General features: G+C 42.1%; 1 protein-coding gene and 1 non-coding gene across 2 annotated transcripts in view; both read right to left on the minus strand.

Annotated features, from left to right (window-relative positions):
* LOC145402916 (heparan-alpha-glucosaminide N-acetyltransferase-like) overlaps nucleotides 1–22,745 on the minus strand; it is a 609,963-nt gene that overhangs the window by 572,511 nt on the left and 14,707 nt on the right. The gene's annotated exons all lie outside the window — the stretch shown is intronic.
* On the minus strand, nucleotides 3,483–3,601 carry LOC145402978 (5S ribosomal RNA). Its single transcript, XR_013897913.1, has one exon. It is a non-coding gene; the product is annotated as a 5S ribosomal RNA (ribosomal RNA).

Below are 22,745 nucleotides of genomic sequence, written 5' to 3' on the forward strand. Positions count from 1 at the left end.
TGTTGTTATCCATTGTCTCCACATGACCATACCATCTCAGTACACTCTCTTCAATTCCTGTGTCCACCGACTTCCTCACTCCGTATCTTTCACAAATCACATTATTTCGTATCCTATCCACCCTCTGAACTCCACATACATTCCTCAGCAGTCCCATCTCCACTGCTCTTACTCTTGGCTTTTCATTTTCATGCCACATCATAGTCTCACATCCATATGTTAAAGTTGGCACTAACACTCGCTCATGTAAGCCTTGTGCAGATGCAACACTCATGCCTCTGTTTCTTATCAAGTAAGTCGAGAATGGTGCATATATTGATTAATTGGTTCCACTTACATGAACGTTGTATGAACAATAATAACTGAATGATTGCAGGCAAAAATTACATTAGTCTTTTTGAGCAACAAAAACTAGTGGTAGTTAGAAATTTGTTTACTGGGATTTAACATTAAATGCTGATGGCAATCCTGAGTGCCGCACTGCAGATCAGCCGAGTCGCTGACAGTGTTGCCACACGTACGATAATTATCGTATGTTTACGATAACGTTGCCTCTGGAACGATGTACGATACCATTTTCTATTATCGTATGGTTGGTACGATAATTTTGGGTTGAAAGCTAGCATGGCGGTAAATTTTGTTGCCACATATTCCAATGCTGAATGTGAAAGCGTATTCAGCAAAGTTAATCTTCTCAAAACCAGGCTAAGAAGTAGGCCAAAAACCAAAATTGTAAATGGAGGTCTTCGTTCATCAGAACACCTAAAAAATTCACGACGGCCATGTGTCAGATTCACTCACTCTAAAGATATGTTTGTACGCATAGCTGATCATGCACAGTTGTTCCACAGTTTGACAGATCAGGATCTTAAAGGCTGATATAATGGTGATCACTGAAAAAAAAAATTTAAATGGTCTTATGGAGTTATTATCTGCAAGAGTAAGCACATTTCTATGAATTATCTATTTAAGTTCTGTGGACTGCATTCTGGTGCTATACTCCATTTCACCGAGTCTGGCACCATCAGTGATGTCTTCAACACCTATAGCATTGATAAAACTCCCCATCACTTGGTATGTCTTTTTGTATTGCCTTTATATAGGTTTTCAAGGTAATGTAATAGAAGCTCACCTAGTGCAGAGGATTTACATTAACAGTACAGGCACTGAGGACATCACTGATGGTGCCAGACTCAGTGAAAATGAGAACAGTTTACCGGACAGCCACACATAATGTTGAGTGAAGGTGCGATGACTTGGATTACTTACACTGCATGTCTTGGAGTGATCCCAGAATTTTGTCTTCTTCTTACCTCATTTCACTTACACTTAACCCTGGCTATGGCTTCTAAGAAAGATGCAAGTGTCAGTGGTGGTGTCAAGCATAAACACCAGTCTATTCCAACAAAATCAAACCCCCTTGATTTTGGTTAATTGGTTCGCCATACTACCGCAAAGACTAACCCCCCCTAATAATCAGATACAGTGGCGCACTAAGCGGGGGCAGGGGGGCGGCCCGCCCAGGGTGACAGCCGTTGGGGGTGCCATTTAGCTGAATGGTAACTTTTTCATTTCACTTGCTGTCATTAGCATCAACAGAGAGCTAGAGAAGCATTTTAACTCTGATGATGTAATAGACGACTTCGCATCAAGAAAATGCAGGAGGGTGAAAGTCTAAATTCATTGCTAAAATTCCTTGTGTAATAATAATAATATTCATTATCGCTATTTATAGTATAACATTAGAATCTTCAAACTTTCTGTGGATTATGATTACTTATATATGAGCACCTACAGCGTTGTGGAGTAAATTTCAGAATTATTACCGATTATAATGGTATTTTTACTGATGTTGCAGGTTTTGTTTCAATATTTTTGTTGCAACCTGTATGCCACTATTAAGCATTTTAGATATAAATTTTTCCTTTTCTAATAGTTGTAGTTCATAATCTTACAAAATATATATATACACCATAGCCTTTTTGCCGCAATGGAGTTATATGGCAATGACCATTTCTGTTTTTATATATCTGTTTTTATATATCATTTCTGTTTTTATATATCTCCGATAGAGCCAGGATTCCGGGGGCTTGAATGATGAGTAAATGGAAGCGTGGCCCATTAGTCTGGGCAAATTTGGGCTGTCTGTACATTGCTACTCCTCACCCTGCCCTAGGGTGGGAAAGGATGTCCGAATGATGATGATGATGATGATATATATGAGTAATAATTACTTGTAAATTATAGCTTCACGCAAGGTATCATTATTTTACTTTTATTCAAAGAATACAAGATTATGCAGTGCAAGTTTTTTACTTTACATTGCTCAGGATAGGAGTATAACTTGAGGGGTGAATACTGTATATAGGGTAGAGGGAGAAATGTAAATAAAGAGGGGGGGGGGCGCCAAAAGAAATCCAGCGTAGGGCCTCAGAAAAGCTAGGACCGGCACTGTGCCAGACACCTCAATCCTGTTTGGGGTGGCCACAAACAAATCGCCTCCAAGTCGCCCTGTCCCCCGCCATTTCACTGCCCTGCTCCCAACTCACACCCTCCTCTCTCATATACCTCTCCACCCCATCCCTCCATCTCATCCTCGGCTTCCCCCTCCCTCTTCCCCCCTCCACCTCACTCGCATACACTCTCTTCGTCAGTCTTTCACCCTCCATCCTCTCCACATGGCCAAACCACCTCAGTGTGTTCCTCATAACACTTCCTATCACATCCACAACAACACCACAACGCTCCTTTATATCCTCATTTGTCAGCCTGTCTCTCCATGTGACTCCACAGGCTCCTCTTAAATAACTCATTTCCACAGCTCTCACTCTTGACTTGTGTCCTTCCAACAACGTCCAAGCTTCACTTCCGTACATTAGAGTTGGTATCACAATACTGTCATGTAGTAACTTTTTCACTTCCATGCTCACTTCCCTGTTTCTTAACACTGCTTTCAAAGAACCAGCAACCTTTCTTCCCTGCTGTACCTTTTCAAGCACTTGTCTCACAGCAAACACCTGATCCACGCATCCTCTCCCTCTCCTAAAGCCACACTGCTCATCACCAATCACTCCCTCTGTGCCCTCTCTAACTCTCATAATTAACACTCTACCATACACCTTACCTACAACACTCAACAGACTTATACCCCTAAAGCTAGTACATTCATGCTTATCACCCTTGCCTTTATACAACGGGAAAAGTCCTATTATTCGACATCTATGGGACTGGGATGATGCCCAAAAATTGGATTTGCCGAATTATCAAAAAACCTACTCACTCAGTACCTTAAATATATTGGTGAACACTGTCATCACCACTTATGGTATTACAACTGTGTTTGGAGAGAATATTGTATAATGCACAATACTGCAATCAATACAGTACTATACCTGAATCTGAAACATATAGCTTAGAGTTAATTGTTTTACAGGGAGGGGCACTAATCCTCCACCAACCCCACACACGTAGGGAGAACGTTATGCCAACAGCATCTGGTGTTCCTAGGTGGTCACCCATCCAAGTACTAACCAGACCCAACGTTGCTTAACTTCGCTAATCGGACGGGAAGCAGTGTACTCAACGTGGTATGGCCGTTATATACAGTATATATATATACAGTATATATATATATACAGTATATATATATATAGGTATATATATATATACTGTGGCGGGGGGGACAAAATCTGGCCGCACTATGGGGTGGTACTACTACTCTGTGGCCAGGTTGTGTTAGGAAGAATACTGCCACAGTATTCCCTGCGTGTCGTAAAAGGCGACTAAAAGGGGCAGGGTGAGGGGACTAGGGACCCCCTCCTCTGTTTTTTAGTTCCTAAAAAGAGACAGGCCAGAGAAAGGGATGGGGAATGGAGTTATCTCCATACCCTGAAGATTGGGTCTATGAATGAGCGTGGATGTAGTACGATTGAGGCTAAAAGGGAGGAGATTGGGAGAATGTTTGTGAGAAGAAAGTTGGATGCGTTAGCTTTGAGTGAAACGAAGATGAAAGGGAAGGGTGAGTTCATGTTTGGAAGTGTGAATGGAAGATTGTCAGGTGCTGATAGAGGAAGGGCAAGAGAAGGTGTGGCCTTGTTGGTGAGTCCGAAAGTACAGCAGTGTGTGATTGAATGGAAGGAGGTGTCATCGAGACTGATGTGGGTGAAAGTGAAATTTGAATGTGAGTTGTGGGTGTTTGTGAGTGCATATGGGCCTGGTAGTGAAAGGGATGAAGAAGAGAGGGAGTCTTTCTGGAATGATGTTGATGAGTGTCTGCAGAATTTTGGAGCAAATGTGAATGTGGTAATGATGGGAGATCTGAATCCTAGAGTGGGAAATGTAGCAGTTGAAGGTGTAGTTGGTATGCATGGTGTGCCTGGAAGAAATGAAAATGGGGAACGAATGATAGTGATGTGTGTTGAGCGAGAGATTGTGATTGGAAATACGCTGTTTGAGAAGAAAGATATTTATAAGTATACATGGGTGAGACAGGAGGGTTGAAGGGTTGTTGATAGAGCTTTGATGGACTATGTGGTTGTGTCTAGGAATGTAATAGGAAGATTGTTGGATGTGAGAGTTCTGAGAGGGGAGGGTGGAGGTATGTCTGACCACTACCTGGTGGAGGGAAAGTTAAGAGTAGGTAAGAGATGGGTGAGAGCTAGGAGGGTTAGGTGTGGCAGGGAGGTTTTGAAAGTGAGTGAGTTGGATAAAATAGAGAAAAAGATAGAGTATCAGGAGAAATTGAAAGATGAGTGAAACGCAGTGAAAGATCGGGAAAATGGCAGTGTGGAGGAGGAATGGCAGTTGTTTAAGAGTGCTGTGGTGGGGCATGCAGAAGAGGTGTGTGGTGTGAGACATGTGGGTGGTGGTGTAAGAAAAGGAAGTGAATGGTGGTGCGAGGAAGTAAGTACGGTTGTGGATGAGAAGAGACATGCATATGAAGTGTGGTTGCAGAGGAAGGATGAGATGTCATATGAAAGGTATAAGGAAAAGAGGAATAGAGCGAGAAGGGCTGTGCGTGATGCTAAAGTGGCAGCAGATCAGAGGTGGGGTAGGCGGCTGACAGAGAATTTTCAACAGAATAAGAAAATGTTTTGGAAGGAGGTGAAAAAGGTGCAAAAGGAAGAGTCTGGGAAGGAAGAACGAGTAAAAGCAGAGGATGGATGTTAAATGAGATGGATGCAGTAAGGAAGAGATGGGCAGAGTATTTTGAAAGACTGTTAAGTGTAGAGGAGGAAAGGATGGCTGAGATTGTGGCGGATGGAAGGGTGCAAGGAATAAATGTGTTGGGAGAGTTGAATGATTCTTTGATCACGAAGGAGGAAGTAGAGAAGGCAGTAAAGGAGATGAAAACAGGGAAAGCTGCAGGTATGGATGGGTGTGCTGTGGAATGCCTGAAGGGTGGTGGAGTGACTATTGTTGACTGGTTAGTAAGACTGTTGAATGTATGATTTGTGAAAGGTATGGTGCCAATTGACAGGGCAAGTGCTTGTGTGGTCCCATTGTATAAAGGCAAGGGTGATAAGCATGAATGTTCTAGCTTTAGGGGTATAAGTCTGTTGAGTGTTGTAGGTAAGGTGTATGGTCGAGTGTTAATTATGAGAGTTAGAGAGGGCATAGAGGGAGTGATTGGTGATGAGCAGTGTGGCTTTAGGAGAGGGAGGGGATGCATGGATCAGTTGTTTGCTGTGAGACAAGTATGTGAAAAGAATTTAGCAAAAGGCAAGGATGTGTTTTGGGCATTTATGGATTTAGAGAAAGCGTATGATAGAACTGATAGCGAGGCTTTGTCGACTGTTTTAAGATTGTATGGACTTGATGGTAGGTTACTAAAAGGAGTGAAAAGTTTTTATGTAAATAGTAGAGCATGTGTAAGAGTGGGAAATGCTGTGAGTGATTGGTTTCCCGTGAGAGTGGGGTTGCGACAGGGATGTGTGATGTCGCTTTGGTTGTTTAATATTTACGTGGATGGTGTTGTAAGGGAGGTGAATGCAAGAGTTTTAGGTGGAAGTCTGAGTGTGGTGAATGTTGATGGTGGAGAGTGGAATCTGAAACGGCTGCTGTTTGCAGATGATACTGCACTGGTGGCTGATTCAGAGGAGAAATTGAGACAGTTGGTAGAGGAATTTGGAAGGGTGTGTGAAAGTAGGAAACTGAAAGTCTATCTATCTATCTACTGCCAGATGCCTCAATCCCGTTTGGGGTGGCCACAAACAAATCGCCTCCAAGTCGCCCTGTCCCCCGCCATTTCACTGCCCTGCTCCCAACTCACACCCCCCTCTCTCATATACCTCTCCACCTCATCCCTCCATCTCATCCTCGGCCTCCCCCTCCCTCTTCCCCCCTCCACCTCACTCACATACACTCTCTTCGTCAGTCTTTCACCCTCCATCCTCTCCACATGGCCAAACCACCTCAGTGTGTTCCTCATAATGCTTCCTATCACATCCACATCCACACGACAACAATCCTTTATATCCTTATTTGTCAGCCTGTCTCTCCATGTGACTCCACAGGCTCCTCTTAAATAACTCATTTCCACTGCTCTCACTCTTGACTTGTGTCCTTCCAACAACGTCCAAGCTTCACTTCCATACGTTAGAGTTGGTATCACAATACTGTCATGTAGTAACTTTTTCACTTCCATGCTCACTTCCCTGTTTTTTATCACTGCTTTCAATGAGAATAACAGTAAAGTGATGAAGTGTACTATCTATCTATCTATAGCCCGACGCCCTAATCCCGCAAAGGGTGGCCGCAGACAAAACGCCTCCAAGTCACTCTGTCACCCACCATTTGACTCCCCTCCCCCCAACTCACCCCCCCCTCCCTCATATACCTCTCAACTCCATCCCTCCACCTCATCCTCGGTCTACCCCTCCCTCTCCCACCCTCCACCTCACCAACATACACCCTCTTAGTCAGTCTTTCATTCTCCATCCTCTCCACATGTCCAAACCACCTCAGTGTATTTCTCCTAATCTTTTCAACCACATCCACATCTACCCCACAACGTTCCTTCACTTCTTCATTCGTCAACCTGTCCCTCCATGTCACTCCACATGCTCCTCTCAAGTAACTCATTTCCACTGCTCTCACTCTTGACTTGTTCCCCTCTTGCAAGGTCCACGCTTCGCTTCCATACGTCAGGGTAGGGATCACAATACCATCATGCAGTGACTTCTTAACTTCCATACTCACCTCCCAATTTCTCATCACTGCTTTCAGTGTGCCAACAGCCTTCCTTCCCTGCTGTACCCTTTCACCTACTTCATCCCCCAAAGTTCCATCCTTACTCATCACACTACCCAAGTACTTGAATGCACTCACATTCTCCATATCTTCACCATCCAACCTCACTGCACACTCTGTGACTTCATTCCTCTCAAACACCATAACTTTACTTTTGTTTACATTAACTTTCAGCTTCCTCCTCCTACACACTGTCCCAAATTCATTCACCAAACCTTGCAACTCCCATTCATCTTCACTCAACAATACTGTATCATCAGCAAACAGCAACACCGGAAGCTTCCAAATCTCACCCTCATTCATTAGGGCCACCCCCACATCCACTGCCCTACTTTGTACCTCCTTTATGACCCCATCCATATATATATTAAACAGCCATGGAGACATTACACACCCCTGTTTCAGTCCCACATTGAGATTAAAGAACTCACTCAGCTCACCATCCACTCGCACTGTAGCCCTAGCTCCCTCGTACATACTCTTCACAGCACTCAACAATTTCCCCTCCACTCCATATATTCTTAATACCTTCCACATACCTTTCCTATCTATTCTGTCATAAGCTTTCTCCAAGTCCATGAAGGCAGCGTACACTTTCCATCCCTTCTCTAGATACTTCTCCACTAAACATCTTAGAACAAATATCTGATCTACACACCCTTTTCCCTTCCTAAATCCCCCTTGTTCTTCTCCAACTAGCTCCTCTGTCATATGCCTAACCCTATCAATGAGTATTCTACCATATATTTTACCAGTCACACTAAGAAGGCAAATACCCCTATGGTTACCACATACTTCTCTCTCCCCTTTTCCTTTGTACAGAGGAACAATTATACCTGATTTCCAGTCCTCTGGAACCCTTCCCTCTTCCCAAGCCAATCTACACAACTTCCATATCCACTCCACAACAATCTCACCCCCATACCTAAGCATTTCACCACACACTCCATCAATTCCTGGGGCCTTTCCCTGCTTAATCTTCTTCATCGCTTCCACTACTTCCGACCTACTGATCTCTTCCTCCCTCCTCTCATCTCTTCTTCTCCCAGCCATTCCCCAACCACTTATACTCACACTGCTCTCACTCTCTACATTCAACAAATCCTCAAAGTGCTCCTTCCATCTCCTCAATTTCTCTCTCTTCTCCACCAACAATCTATTATTCCTATCTTTCACTCCCCTACTATTTCCCCTTTCACACTGCCTTACGAGGTTGGTAAATGGTAGGGGGATGAATATAGTTTTGAATGGCGAGTTGCTTGAGGAGGTAGAGTGTTTTAAATATCTAGGTTCACATGTTGCTGTGGATGGAAGAATAGATGCAGAAGTGAAGTTTAGAATAAATGAAGTAGGAAAGGTGCTGGGAGGAATGAAAAAGGTGCTTAGATGTCGTTCGCTTAGAATGGATGTAAAGAGAAGGTTGTATGAGGATGTTGTGGTACCGACTGCGTTATATGGGGCTGAAACATGGAATATGGGTGTAGCAGAAAGGAAAAGTTTGAATGTAATGGAGATGAGGTGTCTGAGGAGTATATGTGGAGTGATGCGTATGGATCGAGTGCAAAATGATGAAGTGCGAAGGAGAACTGGAGTTGTTCAGGAGATGGCTGGTAGAGTTGAGCAGAGGGTGTTGTGATGGTTTGGGCATATGGAGAGAATGGATAATGAGCGATTGGTGAAAAAGAAAACTAAATCTGATGTGAGAGGTGTAAGGCTGAGAGGAAGACCACGAATAGGATGGATGGACAGTGTGAAGAGAGCGCTGGATGTGAGAGGGACGTCTGTTGAGCAAGGAAGAGTGGCTGTGTGACAGAAAGAAATGGAGAGAAACTGTGAATGAATAAATGACGACGCAGCCCTGAGGGGATATTCTCCCGCATTTGGTCTGATCAGTTAGTCATGTCAGGTGTGGGTAAGGGGATGGGTCTGTTATGATGTGGCAGGGGTAAACCAGCTCTGCTGTCGGGCCCTGCTGCGGATGCCACTGATTGCATTGCGCAGTTGACCCTTGTGCGGTGTGGTGCGGTGAGGATCTGTCTGTTCTCCCCTTTGGGGCTAAGATGCGAATGAATGTGTTTGAATGGATGAGTAAATGGGGAGTGTGTCATCCTGTCTCGGCTACCTCCCTTTCCTTGGGGGAAGCAGCCTAGGTATATAGATAGATAGATATATATAAAGTATATATATATATATATATATATATAAATTAGTGAACATATACAAGTGTAATGACACAGTAGGCCTACAAGTCAGATAACACTTCCTGGATGGCTGAAATGATAAGGAATATTACCTACCAGATCAGTACATTATTTGTATTGGTGAACACTGTGATCACTAATTATATTATTACAAATATGTGCCTTGGGTGGGAAAGGAGGTCCGGATGATGATGATGATGATGATGATGACAAATATGTTTCGAGTGAGTACTGTAAACAGTATTTTTTCCAAACACAAAATAAAATAGTCGGAAAATTACATAGAATAAAGTGAAGGAATATGAATTGGCAGGTCTTTCTGATGAAAGTTAAACGTACATTTAGCACTCATTCTTTTGTTCGTTTTTTTTGTTTACATGTGATGCAAACAGTAATGTATTCCATTAACCCCTTATAACCTCCAGCACTGAACAACCCTTTACAGTACCAATGTCAGTGATGTCGAGTTAGTGTGAGCTACGAAAAACTGTCAACAATTATGGGCAGGGAACGAAGGTCACTGGTATGTTTACATGACTCTACGCTATGATTCCAAGCAGTCAGGTGGTTGGTTAATCTCAGATGTTTTTGCCCATTTGGTAAATGCACCATAACTTTACCAATTCTCCCGTGAATCATAGCGAATCATAGCATGGGTTTAGGAAGCTAAATAACACATTACTAGGTGTGCCAGACGATTATCTTCACATCTTTAAGAAAATGGAAGAAATTTAATCCCTCTCTGAGTACGCAGAGTAAGTTTCTTCCATTCTTCTGAAATCAATTTATTTTTCTTAACGATGTGAAGATAATCGTCTGGCACACCTAGTAATGTGTTATTTAGCTTCCTAAACCCATGCCATGATTCGCTATGAGTCATGGAAGAACTGATAAAGTTATGGTGCATTTACCAAATGGGCGAATATATCTGAGATTAACCGACCACCTGACAGCTTGGAATTGTAGCGTAGAGTCGTGTAAACATACCAGTAACCTTTGTTCCCTAACCATAATTGTTCAGTTTTCCTTATAGCTCACACTAACTTGACATCACTGACATCGGTACTGTAAAGTGTTGTTGAATGGTGGAGGTTATTAAGGGGTTAATGGGATATATTACTGTTTGCATCAATACTTTCTCTTTCACACATAAACACAAAAACGAACAAAAGAATAGGTGTTTAAACGTACGTTTAACTTTCATCAGAAAGACCTTAGCAATTCATATTCCTTCAGTTTATTATATGTATTTTTCTGTCTTTAGGGTAGGTTAGGTTTGGTTAAATTATTAGGTACAGTTAAACTCGGTTAGGTTACGTTTAGTTAAACATTTAGGACAGTCCCTTCCACCATCATGCTGAGGAATCAAAATACAAGAGCTGTCACAGCCATACTGCTAAAAACAACGGGGAAACTGATTTAACATGCAACATTTTTTTATGGGTAATGCATTACAGTATCAGTGGTTCATGGGCTACGCAATTACTGTAAATGTCGTTTTCAGGAAGGTGTCAAGACTGAGCGAATTTCAAGAATTAACGAGGGGGCTTGGAACGTAACCCTCACTAATTTGGGGGGGGGGTTACTGTACTATATATTACTGTGCAATATTGTAATCAATACAGTACTATACCTGAATCTGAAAAATATAGAAACTGGTGAACATATAGAAGTATAATGAAACATTAGGCCTACAAGTCACAAAATAACACTTCCTGGATTGCCGAGATGATTCCGGACATGTGCTGAACGATCAAAGATTTTCATAAATGGGACTATTTCTCAAAACTGCCGAAATGTCGGATCTACCGAATAATAGGACTTTTACTGTATATATATATATATACTGTATATATATATATATATATACACTCAATCCTTGAGTAACACGTGGTTGTGTAACATGTTTTTGTTCTAATGCGGTCGGCATAATGAGACAAGTCATGTCAACACGCGGAAAAACTCGAGCTCACGCGGGATGTCAGCTGGCCTGGCGACTATATTTGAAAGTCGCGCGCGATGACATCACCCTCTAAATTCAGGGTACTTTTCCTGGGCACATAGTTCCATTCTGTATGGGTATTGATCTCAATACCACACCCAGCCACCTAAGCCAAGCAGCCCTAGTGGGATAGGTTAGGTGTTAGGTAGAAAAAATTTTGCCTGGGAAACACACTGAGCATATTTTTGAGAAAAACCTATGGTTAGTTTTGAAACAACTGGGCGAGCATTGTTCCTGGCTGAGGGTTCCCGGTGGTGAGATGAATACGCATACAGAAAAAAATATGCTTCATGGGCACACTCAAGGCCAAATGGTTAGACAAAATTTATGGGTTTCGCAATTTCAGGGGACGAAATGGAACGAAAATGTATGCTAATCAGGAAAAAAAAAAAAAAATCCATGTGTTCTCGTGAGTTAGGGTTCAGTTCTACATTCTTCATTCGATTTCATGCTGCCCAACACATTTCGGACCAACTGGGCATGTGGTTATCAGTCCTTTCTCATGCCTCACCTAGTTCTTACCCACTCATAATGGGTTTTCCAGTTTTAAGGGAGGAAATGGAATGAAAATGTTTGCTAGACAAAAAGTTACTCTTTTATCCATGTGTCCTTGTAAATTAGCTTTCAGTTCTACATTCTTCATTCGATTTAGTGCTTCCCAACACATTCCCAACTAACTGAGCATACGGTTATGTCCTTTCTCGCGCCTCGCCTAATTTTACCCCACACTCATACTGGGTTTCACAGTTTTAGGGGACGAAATGGAACGAAAATGTTTCCTAATTAAAAAAAAAAAAACTTTCATCCATGGGTTCTCGTAAGTTAGTGTTCAGTTCCACATTTTCGTTCGAATTCGTGCTTCCCAACACGTTTCGGACCGACTGAGCCTACGGCTATAAAATCCTTTCTCGCATCTCACTGACTTTACCTCACAGTCATATGAGTTTCGCAGTTTTAGGGGACAAAACTGAATGAAAATGTTTGCTAACCAGAAAAAAAAATTACTTCCATCCATGTTCTCTCACAAGTTAGCGTTCAGTTCCACATTCTTCGATCTTCTTCCTGATAGTCTTGTATTTTTCGGATTACTTATGGGAGGTAAATAATGGTTTCATGCTAAATCTGTTTCCCCGTTGTTTTTAGCTGTGTTACACTGTGTCAACTCGTTTGCCTCGTCAGGGTTACAGAGAAAGGGCCTGTCCTAAATGTTTAACTACAATTGACCTAACCTAGCCTAACTATACCTAATAATTTAACCTAATCTAACCTAGCATCCAGTTGGGAAATTGGGAGACGAAAACCACCTTTGAGTACGTCAAGACAATCATAGGTACGGCTTAAGGAGCGGGATGATAAAATGTGGGAAGTTTTTCTGCAGGCAGTTGCAATTTATCACCCTTAAAATAGTCAGAAAAACACCGAAAACAAACTGGAGGAATATGAATTGAACTGGTAAGGTCCTTCTACTGCTTTAAGTAAAGCGTACGTTTACGGAGATGGCAAAAAAGTGTGGAATACATGAAAGCACCATCATAACGATTTGGAAGGAGAAGATAAAGATCGTGCGAACGAAGTGATGCGAACCTTGTAGCACTGAAAGTTTATATTTGTCCTGAAGCTGACTGAGAAGCTTAGGCCTATAGGGCGTTATGTGGAGCGTCAGAGAAATTGTAATTTTTACTCCTCCTTACCACCTTACCCCACTTAAATTACCCCACTTATATGCACCATCAGGTAAAACAGTGATATAATCATTGTAATTAAGCTCACCAATGATATTAAAAATAGCATTAACAAAAAAGTTGGGCTAGGTACCCTTATGTTGATACGTACCTTCCCGGCATTCATTCCCCACCCCCCACCGATAATGTTATCAAAGTTTCGCCTTCTCGTATCACGTGGCCTTCGGGAGAGACGTTAGGCCGTATGGTTAGACTAATAATTTATGGGTCTGGCAGTTTTAGAGGACGAAATGGAACGAAAATGTTTGGAAAAAAAAAAAAAAAAACTCATCCATGTGTTCTTGTGAGTTATCATTCCGTTTCACATTCTTCGTTCGATATCGCTTTTCCCAACACATTTCGGACTGACTGAGCAGTTTAGCCATATGCTTAGTCTGTCTGAAAAGTGTAGGGAAGCGAGATATCAAATGAAGAATGTGAAACGGAATGCTAACTCAAGAGAACACAAGGATGAATGTAATTTTTTGTGGTTAGCACACATTTTTGTTCTGTTTCGTCCCCTAAAGCTGTCAAACCCATGAATTTTCATCTAACCATATGGCCTAAGGTCTCTCCTGAAGGCCACATGATCCAAGAGATGGCGAAACTTTGACAACAATATTGGGGCTGAGGGGAGGGAGGAAAATACCATGGAGCTACGTATCAATTAAAGGGTACCCAGCCCAACTTCTGTTTTTGTTAATGCTATTTTTAATACCACTGATTTTTTAAATAACAACAGTTACGTCTCATTGTTTTACCTGATGGTGGGTGCAAGTAAGGGTTAATTTACACGGGGTTAGGTTGTAAAAAGGGGTAAAAATGAGTTATGAAAAGTCACCAGAACACACTGTACCATTATACACATAAACATATTGTCTGAGTGACGCGGATTTGGGTACCACGATCCTTGTCCAGTCCCTATTGCCCGCGGTACTCGAGGATTGAGTGTGTGTGTGTATATATATATATATATATACAGTATATATATACAGTATATATATATATATATATATATATAGTATATATATACAGTATATATATATATATATATATATATAGTATATATATACAGTATACAGTATATATACAGTATATATATAGATATATATATATATATATATATATATATATATATATATATATATATATATATATATATATATATATATATATATATATATATATATATATATATATATATATATATATATACAGTGCTGCTCGTCAGAAGTATGGGGCGCCTGCGTCCCTCCTGAGAAACAAACCTTTCAACATTGAAAAAACATATAAATATATGCATATTTATTTACCTTTAGTGCTTCGTAGGGTAGCCTTTACGTTTCTTCACGGACCTGAGACATCTTGGAAATGAAAGGACGAGGCTCCTGAGGTGCTGGAGGGGTATTTTGTCCCAGGAGTCACGAATGGCGGCTTCCAGCTTAGGCAGAGAGCTCACGTCCTTCCCTTGGAGACTCTTCTTTACGACGTACCAAAGGTTTTCAATCGGGTTGAGGTCTGGGCTATTTCCTGGCCAGTCTGTCATGAATGATACCTCGCATGTCACGAAGTCAATTGGTGACCGATTTGGCCTTGTGAGCAGGTGCACTGTCCTGCTGAAACACTCGTGCACCTGTTAGCTCGAAGGAGTCTGGTAAATGATCACACAGAAGCTCCAGGTAAACATCCTGATTCACTCTGAGGTTCTTGGGAAGTACAACAAGCTTCCCCAAACCCTTCCCTGAGAAACAACCCCATACCATGAGTGAATCAGGATGTTTAACTGTGCTTTCTACATACCGTGGGTCAAGTGGGTCACTACCTTTGCATGCTCCTCTGTTACAGGTAACACTAAATGTTGCCTCATCAGACCACAACACTGACAACCATTGCTCCTCACCTCAATTTAGATATTTATATAGCAAAGGCAAGCCCTACGAATTCTCTGGCTGCTAGAGAGAAGAGGCTTTTCACAGGCCTGTGACTTGTGTAACCAAGCTCATGCACCCTACGAGACACTGTTCTCACTGACACCTCACCAAACACTTCCGGGTTGCTCTCCTTAATTTTCCTTGCACTCACACAAGGATTAAACTCCACTGCACGTTTTAAAACATTAACAGACCTTGGGGAAGTTTTCCTAGGCCTACCAGACCTCGGTTTCTTTGTGGGAACTTCGCCACCGTTTTCCTCCCAAAACCGCTTGCACACCAACGACGCACTGTCGATCGTGCCACACCAACCAATTCACTAATTTCCTTTGTGTGGTGGCCTGCCTCCTTTAGAGCAATGATCTGGGATATGATTTCACTCGATAGTTCACGGGTAGGTGCCATAACAAAGTTTTGAAGGCCAAAACACTGCGGGACACTCGGTAAAAAATGGCGCAATTTGAGAGGGACACTCGGCGGAGTTCCTCTCTCTCAGGCAGCCCGTGGGCGACTGAGGCGGGAACCAACCAGCGCGTCAGAAGGCCTCAGGCTACCGTGACGTCATGCTCGGAGCTCAAACTTATGGCTCAATTCTTACCCCCAAAAATGGGTGATTCTTTTTGGGCCATAAGTGTTGCGCGCCCGGCGGACAACGCTGAATACTTCTGACGAGCACTGTATACAGTAGGGCTCTCCCTACGTGCTAAGGGGTCTTTGTATGCAGCGTGTGTTAGGAGTGTAATGCTGTATGGCAGTGAGACCTGGGCAGTGAAGGAGGAAGACATTCGCCGGCTCAGACGTACAGAAATGACAATGATTAGGTGGATGTGCAGTGCGTCCCTGCGTCCAAGACCTGGAGGGGCTGGGTTTACAATGGAAGAGTTGAGAGGTAGGATGGGACTGGAGTGTATTGGTGTTGTGATGAGGAGAGGTAGATTGAGGTGGTTTGGACATGTGGAGAGGATGGGGGATGATAGTTGGGTGAGGAAGGTGAGAAGTGTTAATATTGGGGGTGGGGTTATGAGGGGTAGACCGAGAAAGACATGGGACGAGGTCATTAAGTGTGACCTTAGGGTTAAGGGACTGAACAGGGAGGCTGCAATGGATCGTGCAGCATGGAGAGCCGCCATTAGGTGACCAAGGCCGACACATGCAAGCATGTTGGAGCCTTTAAAAACGAAAAACGAAAAACGAAACGAAAACGATATATATATATATATATATATATATATATATATATATATATATATAAATATATATATATTTATATATATATATATATATATATATATATAAATATATATATATTTATATATATATATATATATATATATATATATATATATATATTATATATGTTATATATATATATATATATATAAATATATATATATATATATATATATATATATATATATATATATATATATATATATATATATATATATATATACACTCAATCCTTCAGTACCGCGGGCAATAGGGACTGGACAAGGACCATGGTACCTAAATCCGCGTCACTCAGACAATATGTTTACATGTATAATGGTACAATGAAAAAAAAAACTTTCCAAAACTCTCACTTTTACCCCTTCTTACCACCTAACCCCACGTAAATTACCCCCATTTGCACCCACCATCAGGTAAAACATTGAAAGACATATAACTGTTGTAATTAAAAACATCAATGGTATTAAAAATAGCATTAACAAAAATAACAGTTGGGATGGGTACCCTTTTGTTGATACGTAGCTCCCCGGTATTTTCCTCCCATCCCCCAACCCCAATGTTGTTGTCAAAGTTTCGCCTTCTCTCATATCATGTGGCTTTCAGGAGAGACCTTAGGCCATATGGTTAGACAAAAATTTATGGGTCTGGCAGTTTTAGAGTACGAAATAGAACGAAAATTTGTGCTAACAGGAAAAAATTACTTTAATCCCTGTGTTCTCGTGAGTTAGCGTTCAGTTTCACATTTTTCGTTTTATATCGCGTTTCCCAATGCATTTCTGATAAACTAAACATATGGCTAAACTGCTCAATCAGTTCGAAATGTGTTGGGAAGAGCGATACCGAACGAAGAGTAATGTGTTGGGAAGAGCGATACCGAACGAAGAATGTGAAAAGGAACGCTAACCCAGGAGAACACATGGATGAAAGAGTACCTTTTTTCTGGTTTGCAAACATTTTCGCTCCATTTTGTTCCCTAAAAAAGCCAGACCCGTAAATTTTAGTCTAACTATACAGCCTAACGTCTCTCCCGAAGGCCACATGATACGAGAAGGCGAAACTTTGACAACAACTTTGGGGTTGGGGGGCGGGAGTAAAATACCGTGGAGCTACGTATCAACAAAATGGTACTCAGTGGAGGTGGTGTTGACCCAGTCCAACTTCTGTTTTTGTTAATGCCATTTTTAATACCACTGATGTTTTTAATTACAACAGTTATATCTCTTTCAGTGTTTTACCTGATGGTGCGTATAGGTGGAGGTAAATACGTGGGGTATGATGGTAAAAAGGGGTAAAAGTGAGAGTTTGCTTTCTGTGACTCTCCACATAACGCCCTATAAGCTTCTCAGTCAGTTTCAGGACAACATATAAACCTTCACAGCTGCCAGGATTGCATCACTTCCTACGCACGATCTTTATCTTCTCCCTGTCCTTCCAAATCGTTATGATGGTGCTGTCTTTTATGCTATGCTTTTTCTTTTTTTCTTTTGCCATTTTGGTATTTGTACGCTTAAAGCAGTGGAAGAACCTTACCAATTCAGTTCATATTCCTCCAGTTTGTTTTCTGTATTTTTCTGACTATTTTCGGGGTGGTAAATTACCTTTTCCTACTGAAAAATTTCCCACTTTTTATCATCACGTTCCTTAATTGTGTTGATGTACTCAAAGGCGATTTTCATCTCCCAACTTCCCAACTGGATGCTACGTTAGGTTAGGTTAAATTATAAGATATAGTTAAGCTAGGTTAGGTCAAGTTTAAACACTTAGGTTAGGACAGGCCCTAATTTCGCCGTAACCCTGATGTGTCAAACAAGTTGACAGCGGAATACAACTGAAAACGACGGGGGAAACAGATTTAGTATGAAACGTTTATTTACCTCCCAGAAGTAATCCGACAAACATAAGACTATCAGGAAGAAGAACGAAGAATGTGAAACTGAATGCTCACTTACACGAGCTGAAGTATTTTGTGTGTGTGTGTGTGTGTGTGTGTATGTGTGTGATTAGCAAACATTTTCGTTCAGTTTCGTCTCCTAAAACTCGAAACCCATATGACTGTGAGGTAGAATCTGTGAGACGCGAGAAAGGACTTGATAGCCGTATGCTCAGTCGGTCCTAAATGTGTTGGGAAGCATGAAACCGAACGAAAAATGTGGAACTGAACACTAACAAGAACACAGACGAAAGTATTTTTTTCTAATTAGCAAACATTTTCGTTCCATTTCGTCCCCTAAAACTGCGAAACCCATTATGAGTGTGGGGTGGAACTAGGTGAAGCATGAGAAAGGATTGATAACAGTATGCTCAGTTAGTTGGAAGTGTTGGGAAGCATTAAATCGAACGAAGAATGTGGAACTGAACGCTACGATAACACATGGACGAAAGAGTAATTTTTCCTCTAATTAGCGAACATTTTCGTTCCATTTCGTTCCTTAAAACTGCAAAATCCATGATAACTGTGGGTAAGAACTAGATGAGGCATGAGAAAGGACTGATAACCATATGCCCAGTTGGTCCAAAATGTGTTGGGAAGCATGAAATCAAACGAAGAATGTGGAACTGAACTGTAACTTACGAGAACGCAAGGATTTTTTTTTTTTTTTTTCTGATTAGCATACATTGTCGTTCCATTTTGTCCCCTGAAATTGCCGAAACCCATAAATTTCGTCAAACCGTTCGGCCTTGAGTTTGCCCAGAAAACATATTTCCATTCTGTATGCGTATTCATAAAAACCACCAGGAACCCTCAGCCAGGAACAACGCTTGCCCATTCGTTTCAAAACTAACCATAGGTTTTTCACGAAAATATGCCCACTGTGCTTCCCAGGCAAAATTTCAGCAACCTAACCCACCCTAACCTATCCCATCTCACTAGGGCTGTTTGGCTGAGGTGGCTGGCTGTGGTACTGAGATAAATACCCATACAGAATGGAAATATGCCCCCAGGAAATGTACCCAGAGGTTAGAGGGTGACGTCATAGCGCGCGGCTTTCAAATTTCGTCCCCAGGCCAGCTGACTTCCTGCGTGAGCTCAAGTTTTTCCGCGTGTTGACATGACTTGTCTCATTATGCTGACCGCGTTAGAACAAAAACGTGTTACTCAACCACGTGTTACTTAAGGATTGAGTGTATATATATATATAGAGTACATCCCCCTAGTACGTGAGTATATGGGCAGCAGAGGACGTCGCGTACTAGGAATTCGCGTACTGTGTATACAATAACTTATGGGAAAAATTACATATGGGCGGCACCCCCCTTCATGGGCAACGCTTGAGATGCCTTTCAGACCTAAGTTTTGTACAATACAGGAAAACCATCTAAGATATATTACCTAAGATAAAGTAAATCAACAAGGATATGGCTTAATTAAATCAACAAGGATATGGCTTAATTAAATCAACAAGGATATGGCTTAATTAAATCAACAAGAATATGGCTTAATTAAATCAACAAGAATATGGCTGCTCACCTTTACCCAAGAGGACAACAGCCGTGATGGAAGTAAGAAGAGGATCCGAGGCAGGATGAGGCACCTAGCATGCATCTCCTGCATCACCCACCACACCACCTTCCTCACCACTTTTGTCACCAGTACTTTCGACACTTTCACTAGCTAATGCACCCACTTCATTCATTAACCCTTCAAAGTCTATTTTTGACACCTCAGACATCGAATCAGTCTCTTGATCCTCCTCAGGATATGGCTCTTCTGATGCTGAAGGGAGTGATTCCTCACTTTGTTCAAGCCGAAAGTAACGGGTGATGAGTGTTGGCTTGCATCTGTTTATTTCCTGGTTGTACTTGTCGGTGTAGTAGTGGAAGGTTTTGTCCAGTGAAGACATCACCTCCTCCACTCGCAACTGAGAGCATTCGATGTCCTTGAATTCTTCCTTTAACTTATCAAGGGCACACAGTACCCAGCTGATCTCCATCATGGACAAATCTTCACTCTCCATCACTGGTGTTGCTGGCTTTGCTGCGATCTCCTGCTCTACATTGGCCTCGTCCTAACACATGCTGCATACAAAGACCCCTTAGCACATAGGGAGAGTCCTCTCAATGTCAGGAGAGGCAAGAGCTCCCTGAACTTCTTCCAACCACTTCTCACCCTAGCCACAGAGCCCCACCTCCAGCACACAACATGTCTCCCAAATAACAAAACTCTTCCACACACTCAAGAGATTCACCAGCAAGTTCAATCCTTTCATGTCTGACAATCTCCACCTGCTCACCCTGACACGCCGTACACATAAAATCAGCATTATCTCGCAGTCTACCTCTGATACCACTACATCTCTTATGCACTCATTTATCACACACACCGCACAAGATGGAATTACCTTGTGGCAAACTGCACATGGCCACTCTCCCTCATCTTTGACAGTACCGCCACCAACCCTAGATATCATCACTTTTGTTATATCTGCATTTACCCTTAAACCCTTGTGCCCCATACCATCTCTCCACTTCCTAAACCTTTCCTTCGCCTCCCTATCGTTCTCTGCAATCAACACCAAATCATCAGCACACAACAACTCCCACGGGAGTCCGTTTCTAAAGTCACGTGAAAGGGCTTCAAGTACCATGATAAACAACATGGAATTCAAGACCGACCCTTGATGCACACCAACATTCAAGGAAAACTCACCACTCAAATTTCCATTCACTCTTACATGGGTGTGAGCACCCACATACATAGCCATAACCACCCTAACCAGCCACTCCTCCAAGCCAAGCTTTCTCATTGCCCACTTCACCACCTCTCTAGGGACTCTGTCAAAGGCCTTTTCCAAATCAACAAAAACAAAATAAAGATCCGTTCTCCTACCAATATATTTTTCCTCAGTGGTCCCCCTACCTGGCATCATCAGTGGTCCCCCTACCTGGCATAAACCCAAACTGCATCTCATCAATATTCACTCTTTCTCTAATCATACCTTCTAAAACTCTCTCCATTACCTTCATTATCTGATCTAAAAGCTTTATACCTCTATAATTTCCTCTTTCCAGGGCATCACCCTTCCCTTTATACACAATTACAATTACACGCTTCAGCCAATCATCTGGGACAACACACTCATAAATAATCCTATTTATCAGGTCAGTGACTAAACTCACCCCTATATCGCCTGAGGCCTTCAACATTTCGGCAGTCAACCCAGACACACCTGCTGCCTTCTCCACCTTCATCCTGCCTATTGCCTCACTCACAGTAGCAGTATCAATCAAAGGCCAAGGGCCAGACACTGGATCTGCTGGCTCCAAACCTTCCTTGTCCCAGTCAAACTCCTCATTCAACAACCGGTTACAATGCTCTCTCCATGCATCTTTAATATCCTCACTATTCACCACTACCCTTCCTTCATCATTCCTCATACACTGCTCACCTATAATATCCCGATTATCCCTCTTCACCTGACCTGCCACCCTAAATATCATATTTTTCCTTTCCCAATGATTTAGGTTATCAAGTAAGAGTCTCTGTGACAGACTTTGCTCTGTATACCTCTCTTCTAGCCATCCGCTTGGCAACCAAATATTCGTCTTTGCTACCACCCTTCTTCCATTCCTGGAAAAGCCTTCTTTTCTCCTTAACTGCAGCTTCTACACCCTCATCCCACCACCAAGTTACTTTATGTCTTGGTGGTCCTCTTGTCCAACCGCATGTTACATCAGTAACTCTCAAGAAATTGTTCTTGAGGGCTCTGAACTGTTCATTAACGCCTCTGTGTACAGCTCCCTGTTCAGCCACCACTCTCTTCAACCCGCTATAGAAGGCATCCCTTACTACTTGGTTTTTCAGCTTCCATATTTTCCTCCTAGGTACATATGTCCTTTTTTTCATCACTTGTTCTTTAAGCACCATATCACAAATCAATAGTTTGTGCTGCTGCACACACTCCTCACTTCCTATAACTTTAACATCCCTCACTAACCTCCTATTGGCCCTCCTAACCAGAAAATAATCCATCTGACTGCTATTTCCCCAAGATTCATACATAATTAACCTACTGTCTCTTTTCCTAAAATATGTGTTGCACACAATCATGTCCGTTGCCTCCCTAAACTCGAGTATCCTTTCCCGTTCTGCATTCCTTATACCATACACACATGCCCCATGCACTCCTTCATAACCTTGTGCTGCTTCACCTAAATGACCATTTAAGTCCCCTCCCAAAATCACTATCTCATCATCCCGCATACCACCCACTACAAGTATTAAATCATCCCAAATTCTTTCTCTGCTTCATCCAATCCTGCCTGTGGAGCATATGCCGATATAATCGCAGCTATCTTTCTACCCAACAGAATTTTCACTACCAATATCCTATCGCTTACTCTCAAAACATTCATAACATATTCAACCCATTTCTCCGCAACCATCGCACTAACACCTCCATATCCGTCT

This window comes from Coenobita brevimanus, chromosome 59 (assembly GCF_032717465.1).
Source record: "Coenobita brevimanus isolate Jiangsu-jjx chromosome 59, ASM3271746v2, whole genome shotgun sequence".
Taxonomy (NCBI): Eukaryota; Metazoa; Arthropoda; class Malacostraca; order Decapoda; family Coenobitidae; genus Coenobita; species Coenobita brevimanus.